General features: G+C 42.6%; 1 protein-coding gene and 1 long non-coding RNA gene across 2 annotated transcripts in view; one reads left to right on the top strand and one right to left on the bottom strand.

The window, feature by feature from the left end:
- The window catches only part of NAA30 (N-alpha-acetyltransferase 30, NatC catalytic subunit), a 67,643-nt gene that overhangs the window by 39,059 nt on the left and 6,762 nt on the right, over positions 1-21,822 (top strand). The window lies entirely within an intron of this gene.
- On the bottom strand, positions 1,114-14,221 carry LOC122460529. Its single transcript, XR_006281892.1, has 3 exons — positions 14,073-14,221; positions 11,688-11,692; positions 1,114-1,127 (listed from the first exon to the last, which is right to left on the bottom strand). It is a non-coding gene; the product is annotated as an uncharacterized LOC122460529 (long non-coding RNA).

Below are 21,822 nucleotides of genomic sequence, written 5' to 3'. Positions count from 1 at the left end.
ATCAAAGGTGCAGGATGTTAATTAATTAAATGCTTTGTCTCAAAGAATTATTCAGCCTCTCAAATGAAGCAAATTCACCATGTAGCTAAATACTTTCTTATTGAAGAGCAGTGGAAGTAAGCACACCAACTAAATTCTTGTTGGTAAATATGAATACTTTTTTTTTTTTTTTTTTTTTTTTTTTTACCATGGAAACCTTAAATTCTTCATAAAGACGGGTGCTCCATTTCAGGTGTTGGTGTGTCCCTGCACCTTTGATTGGAGAATTTCAGGAGCAGTGCCCGTCCGGGTCACGCATGTGCCGTCCCCATCTTGTGGCATCGTTGGTGCCTCATCTAGCACCCACGACCAGACCCCCTCAGTTCCTTCTGAACTGTCCGTGGCCTGAGATGGATTCCCAGCAGTGTCATGAAGTTAGTTCGGTTAGCATTAGAATAGTTTACTTAACATAGTTTTAGCTTAGCGATTTGGTTACTTACTCTTTTCCCTGTTTTTCTTTAAAAAAATTTTAAAATTTCATTTTTCATAGGCTGGTTAAGTTCACCCCTGGAATGAACCACCATTTTTCCGTATTGCCTCGTTCACCAGGCTTTATGCACTGCCTGTCACGGCTGAGATGCCATCCTGGTGTCGGATGGATACTGCACAGGCTAAGTAACCTCTTGTGTGGTTATTTGCAAACCTCATTTGCAAACCCACCAGTTTCATTTCAATATTAATCTGTCCTTTTTAAAACCTCTTCCCTTTTTGTGGGTGTGGGTGTACAGGTGTGGACATTTATACGTAGGAAAAGAATTGACTGAATTAATTGAGAAAAGGCCACCAAATTCACTTGTAAAATGTTCACAAAGCTGCTTTGTCATGGAAGTATGGCAATACCTCTTAAAAACAATGGCCTATGTTTCCAAAAGTGATTAGTGACATTTGGGTGCCCAACCTGAAACACCTGAAAGGAGCCAGATTTTCAGACAGTGGGTGTTCAGCACTTTCTGAAAATCAGGTCTTTAAAGTGTCTTAAGTTGGGCTCTCTAACAGTGAGACACTGTAATTGATTAATCCCATATGAAAATTGAAGCCAATGCATGTAAATTTAACTTTCTACCGCCATGAAATACATAGATTTAATGCTTGTGAAAACATATTGGGTATCAAGAACCAAGTAGCTATGCTTGTAAAATCCTCATGATACTTATTGCTGCAATTAAAAAATAAGAAGGTGATTTTATCAGTGAGGATACCACAGGATAATGTCAATTACAGGGATGACAACCTGTGGAAGAGGAGTGTAAAGTGATTGCACAAGGTCACCCTTTCAAAGCATTCAGACAAAATAAGCTATCTCTGCTATGTTGATCATCCAAAACATTTAGCCCAAGATCTCTTATCGGAAGAGACGAGGCCAGGTTTCTTGTTCAAGAGCTCTAATTGTCTTGGTAATGTATTTGCTCCACCAGGTGTTGGGTTACCAATGTTCCTTTGAGGATGAAGACAATGTTCCTCAAGGTTAGAAGCCTGATATTTATTTATTCGTTCACTGAAACAAAATCTTTCCTTTTAAAAAAAAAAATAAATAAATCAGCACTCTGGGGTGTTCTTTCCATCAAAGAAGTGAGATCTCATTGGGTTTTTTAGAAAAGAAAAACCTAGAAAAGAGCACAGCTCTAAGTATAGCAATAGTGCTAGGGAACTGAATATGTTTAGTGAGACAATAGCACAGGAATTAAAGTTCTGATCACCTACATTTTGTTAAGCTTGTAACATATAAAACTGAATCATGTCATTGTCTAAAAGAAGGATCTGCATATGTTTAATATAATCTGCCATTTAAAGAGAACTAACTTTAGGAAAACTATTGCCCTAAAAGTATTTCATTGTTTTTTCTGGTTTCAGAGGAGCTGCCGTGTTAGTCTGTATTCGCAAAAAGAAAAGGAGTACTTGTGGCACCTTAGAGACTTAACAAATTTATTTGAGCATAAGCTTTCGTGAGCTACAGCTCACTTCATCACATGCATTCATTGGAAAATACAGTGGGGAGATTTATATACACAGAGAACATGAAACAAGGGATGTTACCATATACACTGTAAGGAGAGTGATCACTTAAGATGAGCTATTACCAGCAGGAGAGCAGGGTGCGGGGGAGGAGAAAACCTTTTGTAGTAATAATCAAGGTGGGCCATTTCCAGCAGTTGACAAGAACATCTGAGGAACAGTGGAGGGCAGGGGGGAAATAACATGGGGAAATAGTTTTACTTTGTATAATGACCCATCCACTCCCAGTCTCTATTCAAGCCTAAATTAATTGTATCCAGTTTCTGTTATAGCAGCTTTCTGAATAGGAGCAATTTTGTTACTAGTTCAAATTTTGTAAATCCAGTCAATTTCTTAAAGCTTCATTACAAAAGCTCTGTAATTCAATATGTCTGGTAGTAAAACACCCCTTATGGACCATCCTTCACATTCATTTCAAAGCCAAGCAACTTCATTTATAAAGCCAGTTACAATTGTTGTGTGACAACAGTGTACCTACCTAGCACATCATTTACAAAACCCAAGCTCTAAAAGCAAGGAGATGAATAGTTAAGACCACCATAAAATGTTAACGCTTTCCACACAGTAAACATAAACACACATTTTTGAACATAAACGAAAGCCCCTTTCACCAGAAAGTGATAACCTTAACTCTGATCCAAAATAAATACTGAATCATCTTACTGGGTTTTTATTCCAAAGAGTGTTTTGTTTGGTCCCAATTTGACTGTTTTTTGCTTTGTTTTGTTTTTCTTTTATGTCAGCAAATGAAGATACAGCTTTTAAAATACAAACACATGGGGGCAGAGAGGTCACTAGTTTATTAAATTAAAGGAAGAAATGTGGCTGGCCAAGCTAATAGTGTCTGGATATCAATATCCACTTTGCCCTAGTAACCTGAGACTGTTGTAGAAAGAGAAGAGGCACTGTTTACAAAAAAAAAACCCATATATTCCTGATCCTACAAGCAATTACGTATGTCAATGGGGCTACTCAGATGAGTAAAATAATCATAAGATGGTAGCCTGTGTTTACAAGAGTTGTGCAAAGTATCCATCATTGAGACTGTACAGTGTAGGAGCCCCCGTATCTCTGCATTGGTCACTGGATTCCTGGGTGACTGGCACTTTCACAGAATATCTTCTGTAGAGGTTTTTGCTTGTTTTTGTCAGCTTCACTGTTGGGAAATCATGTCTAATTAATTGGGGAGCAGGGGATAAGTGGGGCAAAAAGAATGATTAAGATGCTTTGCTGAATCATTTTTAAAAGGCACAATTTTAAGTTTCGGACTCAAAATTTAGATTCATTCAGCATAGCTAGAGTACATTCAAATTGTGAATGGGATGTGACCAGAAAAGAAAGTATCTTTTTTAGTGGGGAGGGAATTAAAAAGTGGATAAAAATCAGCCTTCTTGTGGAGATACCAACTTTCCTTAATAAACCACACACCTCCTGAGAAGGAGACTAAATACCTGGTCCTACAGCTGCAAAACCATAGGCTCTTCCACTTGAGCTAAAATGAGAGCTCCATCATCCTTGACCTGTACAAGTATCCATTTGTTCTTTTGGAGCTGCAGTCAGTCAGTAGAGAGCGACATGCTCACACAAATGTATAGTGCCAGTTACTGCTCCCACTGGAGTCAGTGACAAAAACCTCCCATAGATATTAAAAAAACTGGCACATGCATTTTCAAGGAGATTTTGCTTTTTGGAAAGTTTGAAGGCGCGGAGGGGTGGGGTTGGAGACGTGTGACAAGCCACATTTCAGCTAGAGAAAGATGAAGAGACATTAAATAAAAGTCAGAATTTCAAAATCAGGTTTGAACAACATGTAACTCAAAATGCCTTTGAGCAATTTGTTTCTGTAATGTATAAAGAATTCTCCTTTGCCTTCAGACTAAACCTTGCAATTTTCAGGCCAAACCAATTTTACCAGACCCAATTAATTAGGGCTTTGTAATGGAAGCTGGTTCCTTCACTAGGAGAAGGTTGCATTGTTTAATATTTATATTACAGAAGCACCTAGAGCCCTCAACTCTAGACAGGCTGACTCTGGGCTAGATGCTGCACAGATATACAGTAAGAGACAGCCCCTGCCGTGAGGAGTTTACAATATAAATGTAAGGTCGGATGGAACATGTGGGTGTAACAAACAGCAAGGAAGGGAGGAGCCTCTCAGTAACAATTAGGAATAGCACAAAGCTTTCTTCCTTCAAGTCACTTCTCAGACATGAAGCGAGCTGCTTATCATCCTGTGGAGATGACAAATTAATTATCTCCATTTCAAAGATGAAAAACAAGCAGAGGATATCATTTGCTCAAAGCAACAGTGTCAGAACTGGGACTATAAATCAGCAATTCCTGTTTTCAGACCATTGGCTTTCAGAAATAAAAATATTTCCTCTGAACAAAATGTTTGGGTCTTGAAGAGCAGTTTAGACTTTAGTCGAGTAGCAACATTGTTTTAATATTCAGGGTTTGAAATGGACCCTTTTGCCTTTTTTTCACTAAATTTACCATAATACTTTTTATCAAAAATCTCACAAGTTTTCTTTTTTTTTGGTTTGGTTTGGTTTTTTTGGCAGGCGGTTTGTAACTTATCTAAATCATTATTGAAATTTTTCATTTACTGAAACCATTTCAATAAACAAAATATTTCAGAATAGTTTCCTAAAGCAAATGAAAATGTTGATACCTATTTAGATAATCATTTTGATTTTTTAACAGAATTTTTTCAGGAAAAATGTAAAATTTTGATAATTTTTTGTAAAAATCTTTAAATTTCATTTTTAATGAAAAAAGTTGCTCAGCAATTTTCTACCTCTTAAATGAATAAGGGTATCCGGTTTGCAAATACTCGTTACAACTCATCAGCACCACTTACTGATTCCACTTTATAAAGTTGGAAGCAATGCAGCATAGGAATGCTTGCTAGGCAGGGGGAGGTCATATTATTTCAGATCATTTTGTGCAATATAACTAAAGCTACAGCAAGATATTTGTCTAAGTTACAGGTTCCACCTGCCTGGCATGAAAAATCTGAGCGACATTTACTTTGCTCAGAATGCCTATTCGAGGTGGTAGTGGGTGAAATGATTTGTTCAGCAGTTGTCTCTTATGGTTCTCATCTGGCCTTGTCTAACAAGACACAGTGAATTGCAGCAAAGTGTAAAATGCACTACCATCCCAGACTGTTCCTTAGACACAGCTTGTGACTGGATCAAGGTAGCTAAGTGTGAAAAGCAGACATTTAGCACCCATGTTTTATAGACAGAAGCAGTTAGCAAGGATTGATTTTGTATTCGTAACAAAGGGTGACCAAAGAAAGGATGGGTTTGAAACACATAGAGTATAAAATGTTAGTGTCCTAAAGTCAGTTTGGAGGTTAATAGTCATGTTGTATATAAAACCCAATTTGATAAAATGGGCATTTCAAACCTTTCTGGGCCACCAGCTAAATATCATGCTGTGCTTATGCCCTGTGGCAGAAAGGGACCTCCTCTAAATATGGAATTTCAGAGTTGACAATCAGACTTTGTGTATCTAGGTTCTTGTACTTCACCTGTCATCAACTATCTGAATGCCAGCAAACCACTCAGCTTCTACAGGCATTATGTGTGATGTATGTAAAGGTATGCCCTCTCCACAACTGGAAGTGAGAAATTCTATGCAGAAGCTGGATTTCCCAGGTTTATTAAGAGCTACTGCAGCTACATATTTAACCATAATACTCTCTTAATATTAAGGATACTTATGGTACCAGAACATGTCAGAGACGTGTTGTATCTGGATTAATAATAGCCATTATGTGGCCAGGGATGAGTTTGCTTACTGAGAGTAGTCAGAGCTTAATTCAACTGAGTTTAATTGAAACTGCATGAACAGTCAAAAGAATCCCAGTTCTTTCTGGTTCTACTTCAACTACGTCCCATTCAAAGTCTCTGGCAGGATATTGGACCACACTCTCATTGGCTGATTGTTTCAGGTGAAATTCACCCCTCTGCAGAGTTACTACAAGGGTTATTTACTGCTCAAGCTCTCAACAGAGTTAAGTGGAAGTTAAGTAGCACACAGAGCCTTGTGCAGGCCCTATGCAAGGGATATGCCTTAAGACAACCAATGAAGATCTTCTATAAGAGCAACATTACCTTTGTGAGATGCATTGTTCAGCTCTTTTGAATTTCTCCAGGTCATGGTGGTTAATCAGTCAATATGTTTTCCAAACTGTTTATTTTAACTTAAGTTCTTTATTTAAAAAACCCATCCCATTGCATAAAAACAAAGTTTTAGTTTGTTCATTATAGGTGGTTGGAAGTCTGCACAGTCTTTAGACTCTCAAGATGGTCATCTTGTGACATAGCTGCTTACAGGTTAGATCTGCAATGGCTTTGCAGCAAAAACTGCTTAAGAGGCTTGCAGAAGGAAGCTCCATGTGAACATTGCATGCAGGTTCTCTAGGCTCCACAGAGTTAATTCTGCTAAATGTTCACAGAAGGTTTGGGGGAAAAGGAGCCACCAGAACCCCATACAAAGCAAATGAAAATTCTGATTTTCCTTGAAGCAAAATAAAATGGTCACACACATGTTTGTGCTGTTAAAATTTCAAAATACCTTGGCACCTGAGCTAATAAATTCAGATCTTGACTGGGATTTTGAAGATGCTCAAAACTTGCAAGGAAGATTGGGGCTTTGGTCTGGCCTATCATAAGGCTACGCGCCAGCTGTAAAATTCTGATCGAGACTTCAGCTGTAATCTTTCTGGAACCCAGAAATTTCAGGGATTTTGGATCTGGGTCTTGGCTGTGCGTTCCTTTCTCGGTGGCACTGCTTTTGGTAAACACACTGATATCCTACACTAAGCGCAGGCTGAAATGGCATCTGAAAGGTGAAGCAAGAGGCAGCAACTAGCTTTGCTCAAAGGAAAATGAGAACAGCAGGGAGAGAGAGAGAGGAGAATGGTCTAGACAGTACACAGGCAAATCAGAAGAAACAAGGAAAGTGCCAGCGAAGCTGGGGTCTTCTTCCTTTGCCCATGCTCAATAGACTTGCCTTTCAAAAAGCTCTCCAATGAGCGGGCTTATGCCTCTGGGCTTGGAAAATTGGGAAAAGCTCCTCTGAACACCTTGTCCTACCTGCCTCCCCCCTAACTTCCTGTCCCCCAGCCATGGCTGCTACCCCACTACTGGGACAAGACAGCAGAAGGCAATCGGAAGAAGCAGCCCCCCCCCACACACACACATGTTCCAGTCTTTATGCCCTGTTGCCTCCGGGTGAAGCATTCAGCAGAACCATGTCGCACAAGGATAGCTCAGCAGTTTGAGCATTAGCCTGCTAAACCCAGGGTTCTGAGTTCAATCCTTGAGGGGACCATTTAGGGATCTGGGCAAAAAATGGGGATTGCTCCTGCTTTGAGCAGGGGGTTGGACTAGATGATCTCCTGAGGTCTCTTTCAATCCTGATATTCTATGAACTTTCTAAGGCCCCTGACACCACACGCTGCTGGAACAGGATGCCGCTCTTTTGTGAAAGGCTCCTGGCAATGACTAGGTCAGGGAGACAGGTCAGAAGGAACTAGGGGAAAGAAGGGTGATTCAGAAAAAGGGTAGAAGGGGGAAAAAACAGGGGAGAGTGAGGGAAAAGGAGAAGCAAATTTTGCCACAATACTGACGAAATAAATGAGAGAGAGGTTGAGAGGGCTGAAGAATGGCTCGGGATTGGTAATGTGGACTCGAGGATGGAATGACAGAGAAATATCCCCTCCCCTTTGATCAATTTATTTTTAAGCCACCTCTGCCCCAATCTTAATCCCAAATCTTATCTGCAGCAGCAGCCTGGGGGAAGCACAGGGTGGGTAGCATGCATTAGAAATGGGAAGAAGGAGCAGGGGGACCCAGAGGCGGATTGAGTAAATGGGCTTCTTTATTGCAGTACTTGTTTCCCTCCACCCAATTGTCAAGTAAGCCCCAAGTTAATCCCATCACACTCTTTTATCTAAGTTAATATGTAAATACCCCTGTTTACTACAATACCCCCAAAATTCTTATTTGATAATGTGAATGCCCATATAATGAATATTAATAGCTATATACTGAATATAATTATACCCACCCTGTTTACTGTTTACAGTATTAAGCATATTCTACAGACATTTTTACCTTGAAGATACATTTCTTTGCAGAATTTGTAGCCACAAGTTCCCTTAATCAGCAGTTTACAGGGGAGGGAGGAAGGGGCCGTGACCCTGAGCTCGTTTATGTAGCTGGGAGAGGAAGGGAGTGGGGAGATAACACTTCTTCATACAAAGGGTATCCTTCAGACAACCATATTCCTTATGCAGCTGCAATGCTGATCTATCCTTAACAAGCAGAAGGGCAGGGAAAAGGATGGCAACCTTATCTATCAAGCGAAGAAATAGTGCTTGCCTGTGCCTCACCCCCTATTACCAAGATAGTGGTTAACCAGGTCTTTACTTAACCCTTACATACCCCAACACTCCCCCACTCTCTTCAAAGAAGGGCCCAGGTGCACCTCCTTCCCACACACTGACCGGCGGGGCACTCGGGCTGGAGGCCCTGGCTCTGGTTAGCCTGATACCTTGGTCCACCAGTCATGCTATGGGGAGAGAGAGAAGGCAGGTCATAAAAAGAGTAAGCAGCTGAATTTACAAGTATGGCTTTCGGGGAGAGGCTAAGGCAGCACATAACCTTAAGCACCCCATGAATACGATCAATAATACAATTAATATGAATAACACCCCTACAACATGAGTAATACGACCAAGAAGCGAATGAATGTCCATTAGGCCTGTCCGAAGTACATCAGTCCAAGTGCAATCAGCAGGCAGTTCAGTAGCTAGATGCAAGGCATTCATTCCTCGAAGGGCCTGAGCTTCCAAAACCTGCGTTTTGCGCTGCTTTGCCTGCAGCTACCTGAGCAACTGTGTCAAAAGACCCCAGTTCATCCAGGTGGGTTCCAGTACTACCATAGTCCAATTAATGAGTATTGTTGGGCGTCCGGTTACACTAAGCTGTCGCACGGCTGGTATATGAATCTGATAAGCAGAGTTTCTCAGCGGCAAGGAGAAGTTTCCTGGTCCAAATCCCACCCACTCCACACACCTTACATCATCCAAAACCTGGCCATCAAGCAAGGCCGATCCCTCCCAGCAAAGTTTATTTCCCTGTTCCACCCAATGCTGAGGGGGTCCGGATTCTATGCACTGCAGGGGTGGTGGTTCCTGCGGCCACCCGTCCCATGTATTTCCCTGTCCCACCTCCACTAAGCCTATGCGTGGATAGTACACATCGGACCCCATTAGAAACCGTGTATCGTTATTTTCTATTTGCACTTGCCACACGGGTTCTTGGGACCATCTCCATTTGCACCTCCCCCTGAACCGCAGCTGCAAAAGTTTGGCCGAGGTCCATTTCTTTCAGCCACTCCCCTGACAGTAAGGGTATACCAGCCCAGTGTGCAGTCCCCCAAGATTGTCTGCCAGGTGGCTTTAAAGGGCCATTACACCTTTAATTGACTTGCTACATTGGTCCCCTCCAATCCAGATGGCCATAAACCCCGGCAGGCATCCTGGAAGAGGTTTACAAGGTGAGGGTTTGTTGAACCTGGCCACATGCTTCTCCCCACAAAATAGTTTTTACACTGTTTACTAGTTCAATTATAAGGGATTCTGTAATATTTTCGAGGGTTAGAATGACATTGCCCAACAAACAGTTAGTTGAGCTAAGTGCAGACCCCTGAAATAGTCTCCTGCCCGCCCCCATCCAGTAGCCCCAGGGCATGTTCCAAGCATTGAATTTGAGACACTGAGTCAGCTTCCTGCAGTGAGTTCCAACTTTCCCATTGGTAGTTTGTGAGAGCTCACCGTTTTCAGGTGTTCCTTTCTATCAAGTTCGTAATTGCCCATAGCAGCAGTCTTTCACCTACTTTGGTAAACCAAGAACAGTTAGCAAATGTATTACTGAGGTACTAGTCAATGGGGAACAGTGTGATAGATATTTGTAAACCTGATGCATTAAGACCCACAGGTCTTTGGATGGGGGTAGACCACTATGGGGATAGGTGTGTTACAGACAATTTGGAGGGAGGTGAAAGGGTGGGGCGGGGGAAGAGATTTAATTAGAGTGCATTTTCCCTTGGTAATTTCACTTTGTGCTTCAAAAATTTTATGTTCATCCTTTCATTTTCACCAACAGGTAAACCTTGTGTCTCATGCATATTTTGCCTTTAAATGTGCCTTTACCACCTAAGGATAGGTTTCAGAGTAGCAGCCGTGTTAGTCTGTATTCGCAAAAAGAAAAGGAGTACCCGTGGCACCTTAGAGACTAACAAATTTATTAGAGCATAAGCTTTCGTGAGCTACAGCTCACTTCATCGGGATGTTTCCCTGTTAACAGACTGGCATTCCTTGACCTCCGCCCTTCTGCAACATTGGTTTCTGTAAATACAATTAAAATGCTTATTAATTCTTTTCTGCCTAATGCAGTATTTTTTTGTATAATACAATACACAACAATGTTAGCAACAAGACAAACAACACAAGACAAAACACAAAACACAATTTTTGTTGCGACTGTAGATTCATGGTATTTTGGGTTTCTCTTCAGCTGGTAGCAGCTTTTGATTATTTTCTGAAAGACAAAAAGAACATGTTTCTACCCCTTTTGGGGTGACAGTGATTGCTTAAAATATCCCTTCCTTTTACAAATACCCTTGCTGATTGCAGGCAAAACAGAGGAATTACCCCCATACTTTCCTGTGTTTTTGTTCTATAGGCAGGCTAGGTTTCAATGGCTTCTACTTTTTAAGAGGTTAGGGTGAATTATCCCACTTTTCAGTTATTAAATTCATGAGGTGGTGTACTTCAGTTTCCCTTTTTATATAGCAGACCAGGTTTGTAATGTTTTTTCTGCTGTGCAAAGCTTTAAGTGTATTTACAGGTAATAGCTGAGAAGCATCACCATATGACCTTAAAGGATTTTTTTTTTAAATTATACACACTATACGTTTTTACAGGGGTACTTATTAATATTGAGTTTTTCCCAAAGTTTAATATTAACATTAAATTTATTAAAAGTATTTTGTTATACCATGCCTTTTATTCAGATAATTTGTTTTTGAGGCCAGTGTGTTCAATTACCTTTTGAAATCTTTGCATAAACTTTTAAATTGAATTATATTCTTGGGGTTTGGTGAATTAAAAGATAGAGGTGTCATGCATATAAGCACACCGCTTTTGTACCTATCTTCAGATTTCAGCACTGCAGTCACAAAAAAAAGTATATTTTTTCTACTTAGGGTTAACTTGTTCCTCTCTTATTCTTAGGTTTGACTCTTTTTTCCACCTTCCTTTGGAGGGTCATAATTTGAGCCTTTTGGTTTCAGGCAGTTTGTTTGCTGACCAGGTATGTCCTTTATCTGCAGCTCCTTTGTGCTGCAATTTATGGGCAGTTCTCTCCTTCCTCTATCAATAAGGTAATTTGCATTAACACAGATGCTTTCTGGCTTGCTTTTGGATCCAAAGCCATCAACAGCTCAGATTCTGTCTTAAAAGGGACACAATTAACTTCCACCAATGTTCTGATTTCTTTTCACTTTCACTTTCCTGCTTCCAAAATGCACAGCAATCTGAAAAAGAAAACACAACCTATTGTGGAGGCCTTTGGAGCCCTAACAGGATTTTAATTTAGTAGCATGTATTGTTTTTGCATTTCTTTTACCCCTTCTACAATATACATGGTATATGTCATTGGGAAAATGCACATTTCTTCCATAGCTTAACTTCTATAACATTAGCCATATCAAGTTTTACACAAGGTATAACCATTCCTTTTGTGCTCACAGAGTTTTCATGTACCCTTATCAAAGTGATAGTCTGATTACTCAGAGCCACCTTAAGGCTCAGTGTTTCTAACATTGCTTTTTTTGGTGCACCTCACCCCTGCTGTTGCTCCAGAGGAGCACTGTCTTTTTTTAAATTATTATTTCTTATTTTTTTTACTACAACTCTTATCTGCTATTTTGTTACAAAAACAAAACAAGGATCCAGAATTTCTCCCCATTCTCCTGAGTTTGACTGTCCTGCTGCAGCCATGACTTTGGTCTTTAAAAAGATATTCAACTTTATAAAGCATTGAGGTACCTTAAGGGTTAAATGCTAAATACCAAAGCCAAACAACACTAGTTACCTTTGTCTGGCAAAAAGTGTTGGCCAAGTTTCGCAACTTTGAATGAAAGATTCAAATGGATTTTTAGTGGTGTTATTTAAAAACAAAACAAAAACCAATTTATTTTAAGTATCAGGAAGTAACCATGTTAGTCTGTATCCAGAAAAACAACAAGGAGTCCGGTGGCACCTTACCCACAAAAGTTTATGCCCAAATAATCTGTTAATCTTTAAAGTGCCACCGGACTCCTAGTTCAATTTATTTTAAACCTACAAAACAGAGTTTTACAAACCTGGAGTGTTGGTTTAGGTCCTAAACACTCCACATATTTACACAATATATTTATACACACCCAGATACATACATATCCTTTTGCTTAACATTCCTTACACTGCTTTCATTTTTTACACAGCAGTACATAGATTACATTTGTATACATTTGGGGGCAGTTAAGTTCCAATAGAAACCCTTTATGTTCTTTTAGCGAATTTAACTAAATTGTGCTGAGTCAAATGATTTATGGCTTATTTACAGACATTCCTTTGGAAAAGGGCCCATTTTTCTTTCAGAATGACTGCAAAGAAACCAAGAATTCTTTTCCTATAACACTTTTCCTTGTTAACGTTTTCACAACGTTCAACTGCTTAGTTCCCTCTAGCCTCTGCAGAGTTAACTTCTCTTTTCTGAAATCGCTTGCTTATTTCCCAAAACGACACCTTCATCAGCTCAGATATTATCATTCCAAGTATTGTCCCAGAGATCTGAATTCCCCGTGCCTGTACTTACTTACTCCGTTTCTTACTCCTGCCACTGTGCCCCTCAGGGCTCCCAACCTGTTTTCCAATCTCTTTATTTGTTGCCTGCCTGCTTGTCTGGGCCTGATCCTGCTTTCCTCGCTGAACTGCCCCTTTCCATAGGCACAGGCTTTGTCCCACTAACCATTTAACAAGGAGGGTGGGCTCCTCAACTAGCCCCAGGGGTGAAGTGAGCCGGTACGGGCCGGTGCTGCATACCGGTAAGAACCCGCCCCAGCCCATACCCAGCCCACATTAAAGCATCACCGCGGCATCGCCTTAATGTCCCTGTCTCTATTGCCTCCCCTGTTGGTGGCCCTGCTGGTAGGATCCATGCAGCGCCTTAACGTCCATGCAGCAGCGGTGTCCAGAGCCCCAGGCCCTTTAAATCAACACGCGAACCCTGGGCGGCGCAGGCCAGCCGGACTGGAAGGGCTGGCTGGGGGACGCTGACCCCCCCAGCCCCGCCCCTTACACCCGAGGCCCCGCCCCGTACCAGTAAGTGGCCTCAGTTACTTTCACCGCTGACCAGCCCCCACCCCTCCTGGTCCCTTTTCTTCATTCCCTTTCTCTCTTGTTGCTCTGGGATGGTCATTGTGCCAGATAGGTAGCGATCCTTTCTGACGGAAGGCACAGGTACTTTCCTGTTGTTTACTGTGTTAGCACAAAATTCTCTTTTAAGGCACCTACTTGACCCTTCAGGGTCAGGTTCTCTGACTGAAGATGATTAAAATCGTCCGTACAATTTTCAGCCATTCTGACTGCCAGCATGCTGTGATGATTTACCGCGCGCTGTTCCTCAGCAATTTGCTGCAAAGCTTCCACTTTGCTTTGAAGACTGGTAACGTCCTCCCATAAACCTGACAGACTCTCACACAGAGCCTGCAACAGAACCTTTTTCTTATCCCGGGAGCACTTGGATGCCAGGGAAGCTTCTACCCACCCCTGGATGGTTGGCCAATCCTGATGATCTCGGGGGGGGGTCGGGCTCATAAGGACCCTTCCATTTCCCCACCGCCGATTTAGATATTTCCACCTCTGCAAGAGGCGTAGTGCTTAGGTTGACATAGTTAGGTTGACGCAGTGTCAGTGCAGACACTGCATTGCTGACATTGACTGTTGCTGGCTTTCAGAAGCCATCCCACAATGCCCCACACTGACAGTTAAATCGGTATCAGTGCTCCTGGTGAGGGTGTGCACTACCAACACAAAGAGTATAGTTGGGGCGCGGAAGGGGGTCAGGGGTGCAGGCTCTGGGCGGCACTTACCTCAAGCAGCTTCCAGAAGCAGTAGCATGTCCCCCCTCTGGTTCCTTTGTGGAGGCACGGCCAGGCAGCTCTGCCCGCTGCCCTGTCCACAGGCACCACCCCTGCAGCTTCCATTGGCCACGGTTCCCGGCCAATGGGAGCTGCAGGGGTGGCACTTGGGGCAGGGACAGTGTGCCAAGACCCCTGGTTGCCCCAATGCGTAGGAGCCAGAGGGGGGACATGCCGCTGCTTCCAGGAGGCACGGCACACATGGAGCTGGGCAAGCCCCCCACCCTGCTCCCCAGCTGGAGCTCAAGGGCTGGATTAAAATGTCTGAAGGGCCAGATGCGGCCCCCGGGTCATAGTTTGCCCACCCCTGCTCTGTACACTTACACACTAGCTAACCCTGTTGCATAGCCAGTGGCATTCTAGAGGAGTGGGGAGTTCACTGACTTCAGGAGCAATTTGTTCATTGACACCCTTTCTCCATGGGACAGGTGTGTGCGGAGGGAGTTGTTTGAACGGGCCACTGAACAGGCCACGGTTTGTGCTGTCGAAACGGACTGACTACAACCTCTCTGCAGGAAGTTGCATGAGGTGACATTTCAACAATAAGTCAGTAGGTGGCAAAATCCTACAACCATTGTGCTAAGCAAGTAAAGTAAAATGTTTTCAGCTCTGGAAGGAAGGAGATGTGTCTGCAGGTAAGTCCCAAATGTCTGTGGGGCTAAAAAATAGAGGTCTCTTTCTGCACACCCTCAGACTATAATCCTCTCAAGTGGGGGGGTCCTCCTTTGGATAAGGGGATTCTCTACAATAGAATTGTGGGGCCTCTTTGGATGGGCAGAGCCCCCTCAACAGTGCCCTGAAGGATGCGGGAGATACTGCCCCTCCAATGGACAGCTGACAAATTTTTTGAGGTGCTGATAGTGAGAACTGGTCCCTTGCCCTCCTTTTTTTGCTAGCACCGCTTAATAATAATTCATACTTTTTCACCAGTAAATCTCAAAGTGCTTATGAAGGTTACTACAGTGGCGTATATAGTAACTCCAGGTCCCAGTATGACTCCAGCAGAGGGGAGAGAGACGCACCCCAAGCAGGGAGTGTTGGGTTTACATGAACTCCCTGCCACCCCTAATAGCTCTGCTGCTCCTGCCCATGCATGGGCCTTCTCTGCTGGATTTCTATATTCCTAGTACACTGACCCAATCTTCCTTGGGATAGCTGAAACTGGTTTGGGGGATTGCATGTCCCAAAAGAAACATAGGGCTGGAGGGACCTCCTATGTCATTGAGTCCAGACCCCTGCATCAATCCTGCCTCATGGCAGGATCTTAAGTAGCTAATACAAGGGGTTTGGGGTTTCTTTTGTTTTTAACCATCTAACTACAGACATTTGGAGGTTTGGTGCAGAAAAGCATCAGGAGTCTCAGATACTCATCCATATCTTTAGGGTCTGGAAAACTGGGCTGGGAATTCCAGAGAACAGGCTCTATCAGGAGATTTCTGGTATTTCCTGCTTCCTGCCAGGATGGAAATACCTACGGTAGACTATCTGAGGTATCTCCAGACTATCTTAGAGCGTCTTAACGATCTGCTTCTAGGCCCAGCTGGAACTAGGAAATCCAGAAAAGCAGAAAACCTAAATTATAATCAAAACTGAGATGGGTCAAAGCTATTTATCTAAATCCCCTGAACTCTGGAGTTTGTATAAAATGGGACTCAGATCTTAGCCTTCCCTCTTTTGGTTTTTGGTTTTGAAAAATCAATCTCCAGCCTATGAGGTTTGGCCAAACCAAACCCACCCCATTGATGGCCATCTCTAGGAAAAAATTTAACTTCCTATACCATCACTCAGAGTGATGACCAAAGATCAGGGTCATCTGCTACTTTATATAAACAAAAAGAAAAGGAAAGGAAGGTTTTTTTTCCCACCAAATCCGATGAAGTGAGCTGTAGCTCACGAAAGCTTATGCTCTAATAAATTTGTTAGTCTCTAAGGTGCCACAAGTACTCCTTTTCTTTTTGCGAATACAGACTAACACGGCTGCTACTCTGAAACCTTTATATAAACAGGTTCCTTCCTGCCTAATCTAAAGAGGTAACTATATTAAACAAAGGGGAAGTTGAGAAATTAGAAAATGAAACAAAGGGGAGGCTGAGAAATTGGAAAATGAATGCAGTCTCTCCCTCAGCAAACATCAGCATAGACTCCTTTTTTTAAGGACCAGTCTGAAACACATGCTTTAAAGCAGGGGGTGAGGTGGGGGTTTAATCTAGCAGCATCATAAAACTGGTCATGTTTTATTGTAATAGAATTCCGGTCGATATTTTGAAGGTGAAGGGGAACTTCCTGAATACTTTGGCTATCCTGGTTCTAAAGAATATTTAGCAGCTCCCTTTGACTTCCTTGATAGCGTGCTGTTGATTCCCCAAAGCCCACTCCCTCATTCATCATGGGAAAGCAAACACAATTAGCTCTCCAAGCACTGGGGTTATTTTAAGGAAGTTAAAAACCCAGAGGGCTGAGTCAGTGTCTGTCCAATGCCAGATGCTGGCATATATAGGTCTGTGGTATCACTGAACAATCTGAGGTTACATAGTTAGGCAAATGTAAACTTGCCAAGGCCAATATCTTTCAAAGGGATGGTAATACTTTAACCTCCATTTCCAGTCTGAGACACAGTCAGCATTCTTGAATTCTCTTCTTTCACATCTTTGATATAAGCAGATTGTAGCAAGCTCAATTGCTTTTCCATCCCACACCTTCCAATGGCCTGGCTGGGCTAAAACGCTTAATAAAGCTTGTGAATATTTTATAGTTGCATTGCAAGTTCTCTGATGATGTGGTTACACCTGTTTTCTAATATGGGCTCTGATCCTGCACGGTACTGAGCACTTGCAGCTCCCATGGAGTGCAGGGCAGTCAGCACTTTGCAGGATAGCTCCCGTGAAGTTTAAGAAAGTATGTCAATCCAAACTATTTGGTGAGATCCAATGACAACATGGCTTTGGAGTCATTCAACGTTGTTTATTTAAATCTTCTCCTAAGCCAGCATGTGTAAATCATTTTTCATGTCATGTGAACCATAACAGTACTATACACACACTATGCCTATATTTAAGGTTGATTGACATTTCCCATTATAAATCCCTGTTTTTAATTGCTTATAACTTTGCCAAACTTTAACTATTTCGGTTGAAATTTCATAGGCCAACTATCTGCCTCAGGCTGAATTTTAAAAAAAAAATCAGCTAAAATGGTTCTGCTATTTCTGAGAATGAGGTCAGGAAAAAATACCTCTTTATGTCCATGTTAAAAAATTCTTACCACTGTTTCATTGAGAAGCTCTAGCGACTCTGTGCTTTGGAGCAGGGACTTGAAATTTGGCAGAGACATAGAATCATAGAATCATAGAATATCAGGGTTGGAAGGGACCCCAGAAGGTCATCTAGTCCAACCCCCTGCTCAAAGCAGGACCAAGTCCCAGTTAAATCATCCCAGCCAGGGCTTTGTCGAGCCTGATCTTAAAAACCTCTAAGGAAGGAGATTCTACCACCTCCCTAGGTAACGCATTCCAGTGTTTCACCACCCTCTTAGTGAAAAAGTTTTTCCTAATATCCAATCTAAACCTCCCCCATTGCAACTTGAGACCATTACTCCTCGTTCTGTCATCTGCTACCATTGAGAACAGTCTAGAGCCATCCTCTTTGAAACCCCCTTTCAGGTAGTTGAAAGCAGCTATCAAATCCCCCCTCATTCTTCTCTTCTGCAGACTAAACAATCCCAGCTCCCTCAGCCTCTCCTCATAAGTCATGTGCTCTAGACCCCTAATCATTTTTGTTGCCCTTCGTTGTACTCTTTCCAATTTATCCACATCCTTCCTGTAGTGTGGGGCCCAAAACTGGACACAGTACTCCAGATGAGGCCTCACCAGTGTCGAATAGAGGGGAACGATCACGTCCCTCGATCTGCTCGCTATGCCCCTACTTATACATCCCAAAATGCCATTGGCCTTCTTGGCAACAAGGGCACACTGCTGACTCATATCCAGCTTCTCGTCCACTGTCACCCCTAGGTCCTTTTCCGCAGAACTGCTGCCGAGCCATTCGGTCCCTAGTCTGTAGCGGTGCATTGGATTCTTCCATCCTAAGTGCAGGACCCTGCACTTATCCTTATTGAACCTCATTAGATTTCTTTTGGCCCAATCCTCCAATTTGTCTAGGTCCTTCTGTATCCTATCCCTCCCCTCCAGCGTATCTACCACTCCTCCCAGTTTAGTATCATCCGCAAATTTGCTGAGAGTGCAATCCGCACCATCCTCCAGATCATTTATGAAGATATTGAACAAAACGGGCCCCAGGACCGACCCCTGGGGCACTCCACTTGACACCGGCTGCCAACTAGACATGGAGCCATTGATCACTACCCGTTGAGCCCGACAATCTAGCCAGCTTTCTACCCACCTTATAGTGCATTCATCCAGCCCATACTTCCTTAACTTGCTGACAAGAATGCTGTGGGAGACCGTGTCAAAAGCTTTGCTAAAGTCAAGAAACAATACATCCACTGCTTTCCCTTCATCCACAGAACCAGTAATCTCATCATAAAAGGCGATTAGATTAGTCAGGCATGACCTTCCCTTGGTGAATCCATGCTGACTGTTCCTGATCACTTTCCTCTCCTCTAAGTGCTTCAGGATTGATTCTTTGAGGACCTGCTCCATGATTTTTCCAGGGACTGAGGTGAGGCTGACCAGCCTGTAGTTCCCAGGATCCTCCTTCTTCCCTTTTTTAAAGATGGGCACTACATTAGCCTTTTTCCAGTCATCCGGGACTTCCCCCGTTCGCCACGAGTTTTCAAAGATAATGGCCAAGGGCTCTGCAATCACAGCCGCCAATTCCTTCAGCACTCTCGGATGCAATTCGTCCGGCCCCATGGACTTGTGCACGTCCAGCTTTTCTAAATAGTCCCTAACCACCTCTATCTCTACAGAGGGCTGGCCATCTCTTCCCCATTTTGTGTTGCCCAACACAGCAGTCTGGGAGCTGACCTTGTTAGTGAAAACAGAGGCAAAAAAACATCACCCTCGTTTCAGTTATGTGCCTTTTTCCATCCCTGGAAAACTCCATCCAAACTTGGCCAAGCTATAAGCCTCTGAAAATTGTAGCTCTTACCTGCTCCATAGAAGTTGGCTAGAGGCTGGCAATTTTATTCCTCAAAGATTCTGTACTGAGCATGCTCCATCCCCACACACTTCCTATGCAGAATTACATTTTAGCCAGGTAAACACCTATTTTACACAATGTGAAATCTTCCTCCCAGCACTTCCTGGCTTGCTAGCTGCATTCTACCCAGCAGGCATAGTTCTGTGACATCAAATAACACAAATGTCATTGCAACCCATTGTCTCTTTGGTTACCACTTAGTAAACCAACATATGCCAACAGTTACCACACAACATACCATTGCCATTTCCCATATGCTTAGAACTGAAAATAACTGTAACATTGTAGCTTTTATGTGTCGACTAAAGGTACACATTGACTTTATAATGGTGACCACTGTAGCTAGTAAATCGGGTGTTGCTGGAAGGATGTTGCAGAGCCTAAGTATACTAATGAGGTACATTTATTACTTATTTCTATGCTAAATGATGTCCTTACACACACTGGTTAGCAAGGACATTTGGTATATTATAGTGGTAAGGGAGCAACACTGTAGTTGCATCATGATATCTATTTAAGGTCAGCCTTTCTAAGTCCTCTAAAATCGACATGCTTTGTTGTGTTTATCTGAGATTTGGTGTTCCTCTGGAGGGTACAGGGTAGGGTTAATGACCTAAACTGGTAGTCATTAGAGCCAGGGGTTCTGCAGATATAAGCCCTGAAAAAATAGCTATTTTAAAAAAGTTTCTAGGGGTTTTTGTTTGCTTTTGGTTTTGGGGGGATTTTTTGCCCAGAGTTGATCAAACTGTTGATGAGCTCTGGGTCAAAATGGTCTCAGTCTATTGAGTTTTACCCAAGGTAGTGCCTGGCACTCCCTAAATCTTTGGAGCATCCATCTTGAGAACGGTATTTAAGAAAATGTATATTTTTGCACTTTGCACACGCTAAAGCAGAAAAACAGCTAGAGGGGTTCCATTCCCAGCACTTTATAAGCTTTAAAGCTCGACTCCGGTAAGTGCTCTAAAATCCAAAAGGTTAGTTGGATTGCTTTGAAATTTGGTGTGCCTCATGGGGATGTTGAACAGCTTTAGTGAATCAAATTTGGGGTCACTTGACCAACGGGTTCCCAAGTTATTGCCCCCGCCCCAGCACAGTTTATTTCTAATGCCTTGTACTGTTAAATTGAAAAGTTCTAATGACTGGATGACTCTCAGACTTCCTGATAGCTGATGTGAGCTCACCCTTCAATCAACATATCTAAGGGTAAGTTGATCACAAGCCCCCACCGAAGACAAAAAGATTTTGGACGGCGTGCCTGGAGGTTGCTGCAATTGTGAGTCATGGGTGACAATTTTATTTTGGAGGGAATATAATTGAAGTCTTTGGAGGGAAAAAATTAGACAAGTGAATGCATCCTGGGAGGGAATGTGTATTAGGTGGCAGTGGAGTGGGTGTGTAGCAAGGGGAAAGGGTTATGGGGAAGGGTAAATGGGAATGGATGATAGGGGAGGTGAAAGAGGTTGGGCGCACAGGTGAGGGAGACATGGCACCCCCCAACTCTGCCAGTTGGGCCCAACCTCTTGCACCCCAGAACTTTTCCACTGTTACATAGTGGTCCTTCACTCCAGGCCCTGGATGTGAGTCAGGTTATAAAAGGAGGGAAGTAACAACAATAGAAACATTGATATGTGTGGTTAGATGTTGGTAGATGTTTGGCTGCATGTGTGTGTTCCCTCTGTGTGCCACCCCAGGCCTGCGCAGACAGCTGGCATGGCAGACCTCAAGTGAACCACCCAATGACTACAAGATTTGTTAAGGGACGAAGGCACCCAGCGAGGTTTATTGTCAATGAAGCACAGTACTAGTATCCGACAGACTCTACCAGACCACTAATACATGTATTTCCATAACAGTGGACCATCTCAGTGAATGGCAGGACTTTCACTCTAGACCATTCCTCTCTAGACCAGACAAAGATACTTTCTTTGAGATACATTTTTATACCCTGACACAAACAAGTTAGTACTGCCAATTTTTTTTATTTTTTTTCCTTTTTGTCCTTTAATAGTGTTACATGGGATTTTGTGGGTAAGCGTGAATGGGGCTGGCAGAGTAAAGTTAGGTGTGGTCACAGGGTGTATTGGGACATTGCTGAACAGGAGCAGAGTTAAGGTTGCATGGGCAACCTTAATTTTCCATTTTCTGGTTTTCAAAAGTTTGAGTTTTGCTCAACTCAGTGTTGTGCAATGGGACGACATACCACCAAGCAATCTTAACTCTACATTAACACAGCTTTTTACCATTGAATAAACCTGTGCTTACATCAGATTTTCATGTTAGGGTTGCACTTGAGCTTTAACATTCTTAAGAACTAGTAGAAAATGTCCTACAGAATTGAAAT

This window comes from Dermochelys coriacea, chromosome 6 (genome assembly GCF_009764565.3).
Source record: "Dermochelys coriacea isolate rDerCor1 chromosome 6, rDerCor1.pri.v4, whole genome shotgun sequence".
NCBI lineage: Eukaryota > Metazoa > Chordata > Testudines > Dermochelyidae > Dermochelys > Dermochelys coriacea.
This window is presented reverse-complemented; position numbering and strand designations above follow the sequence as displayed.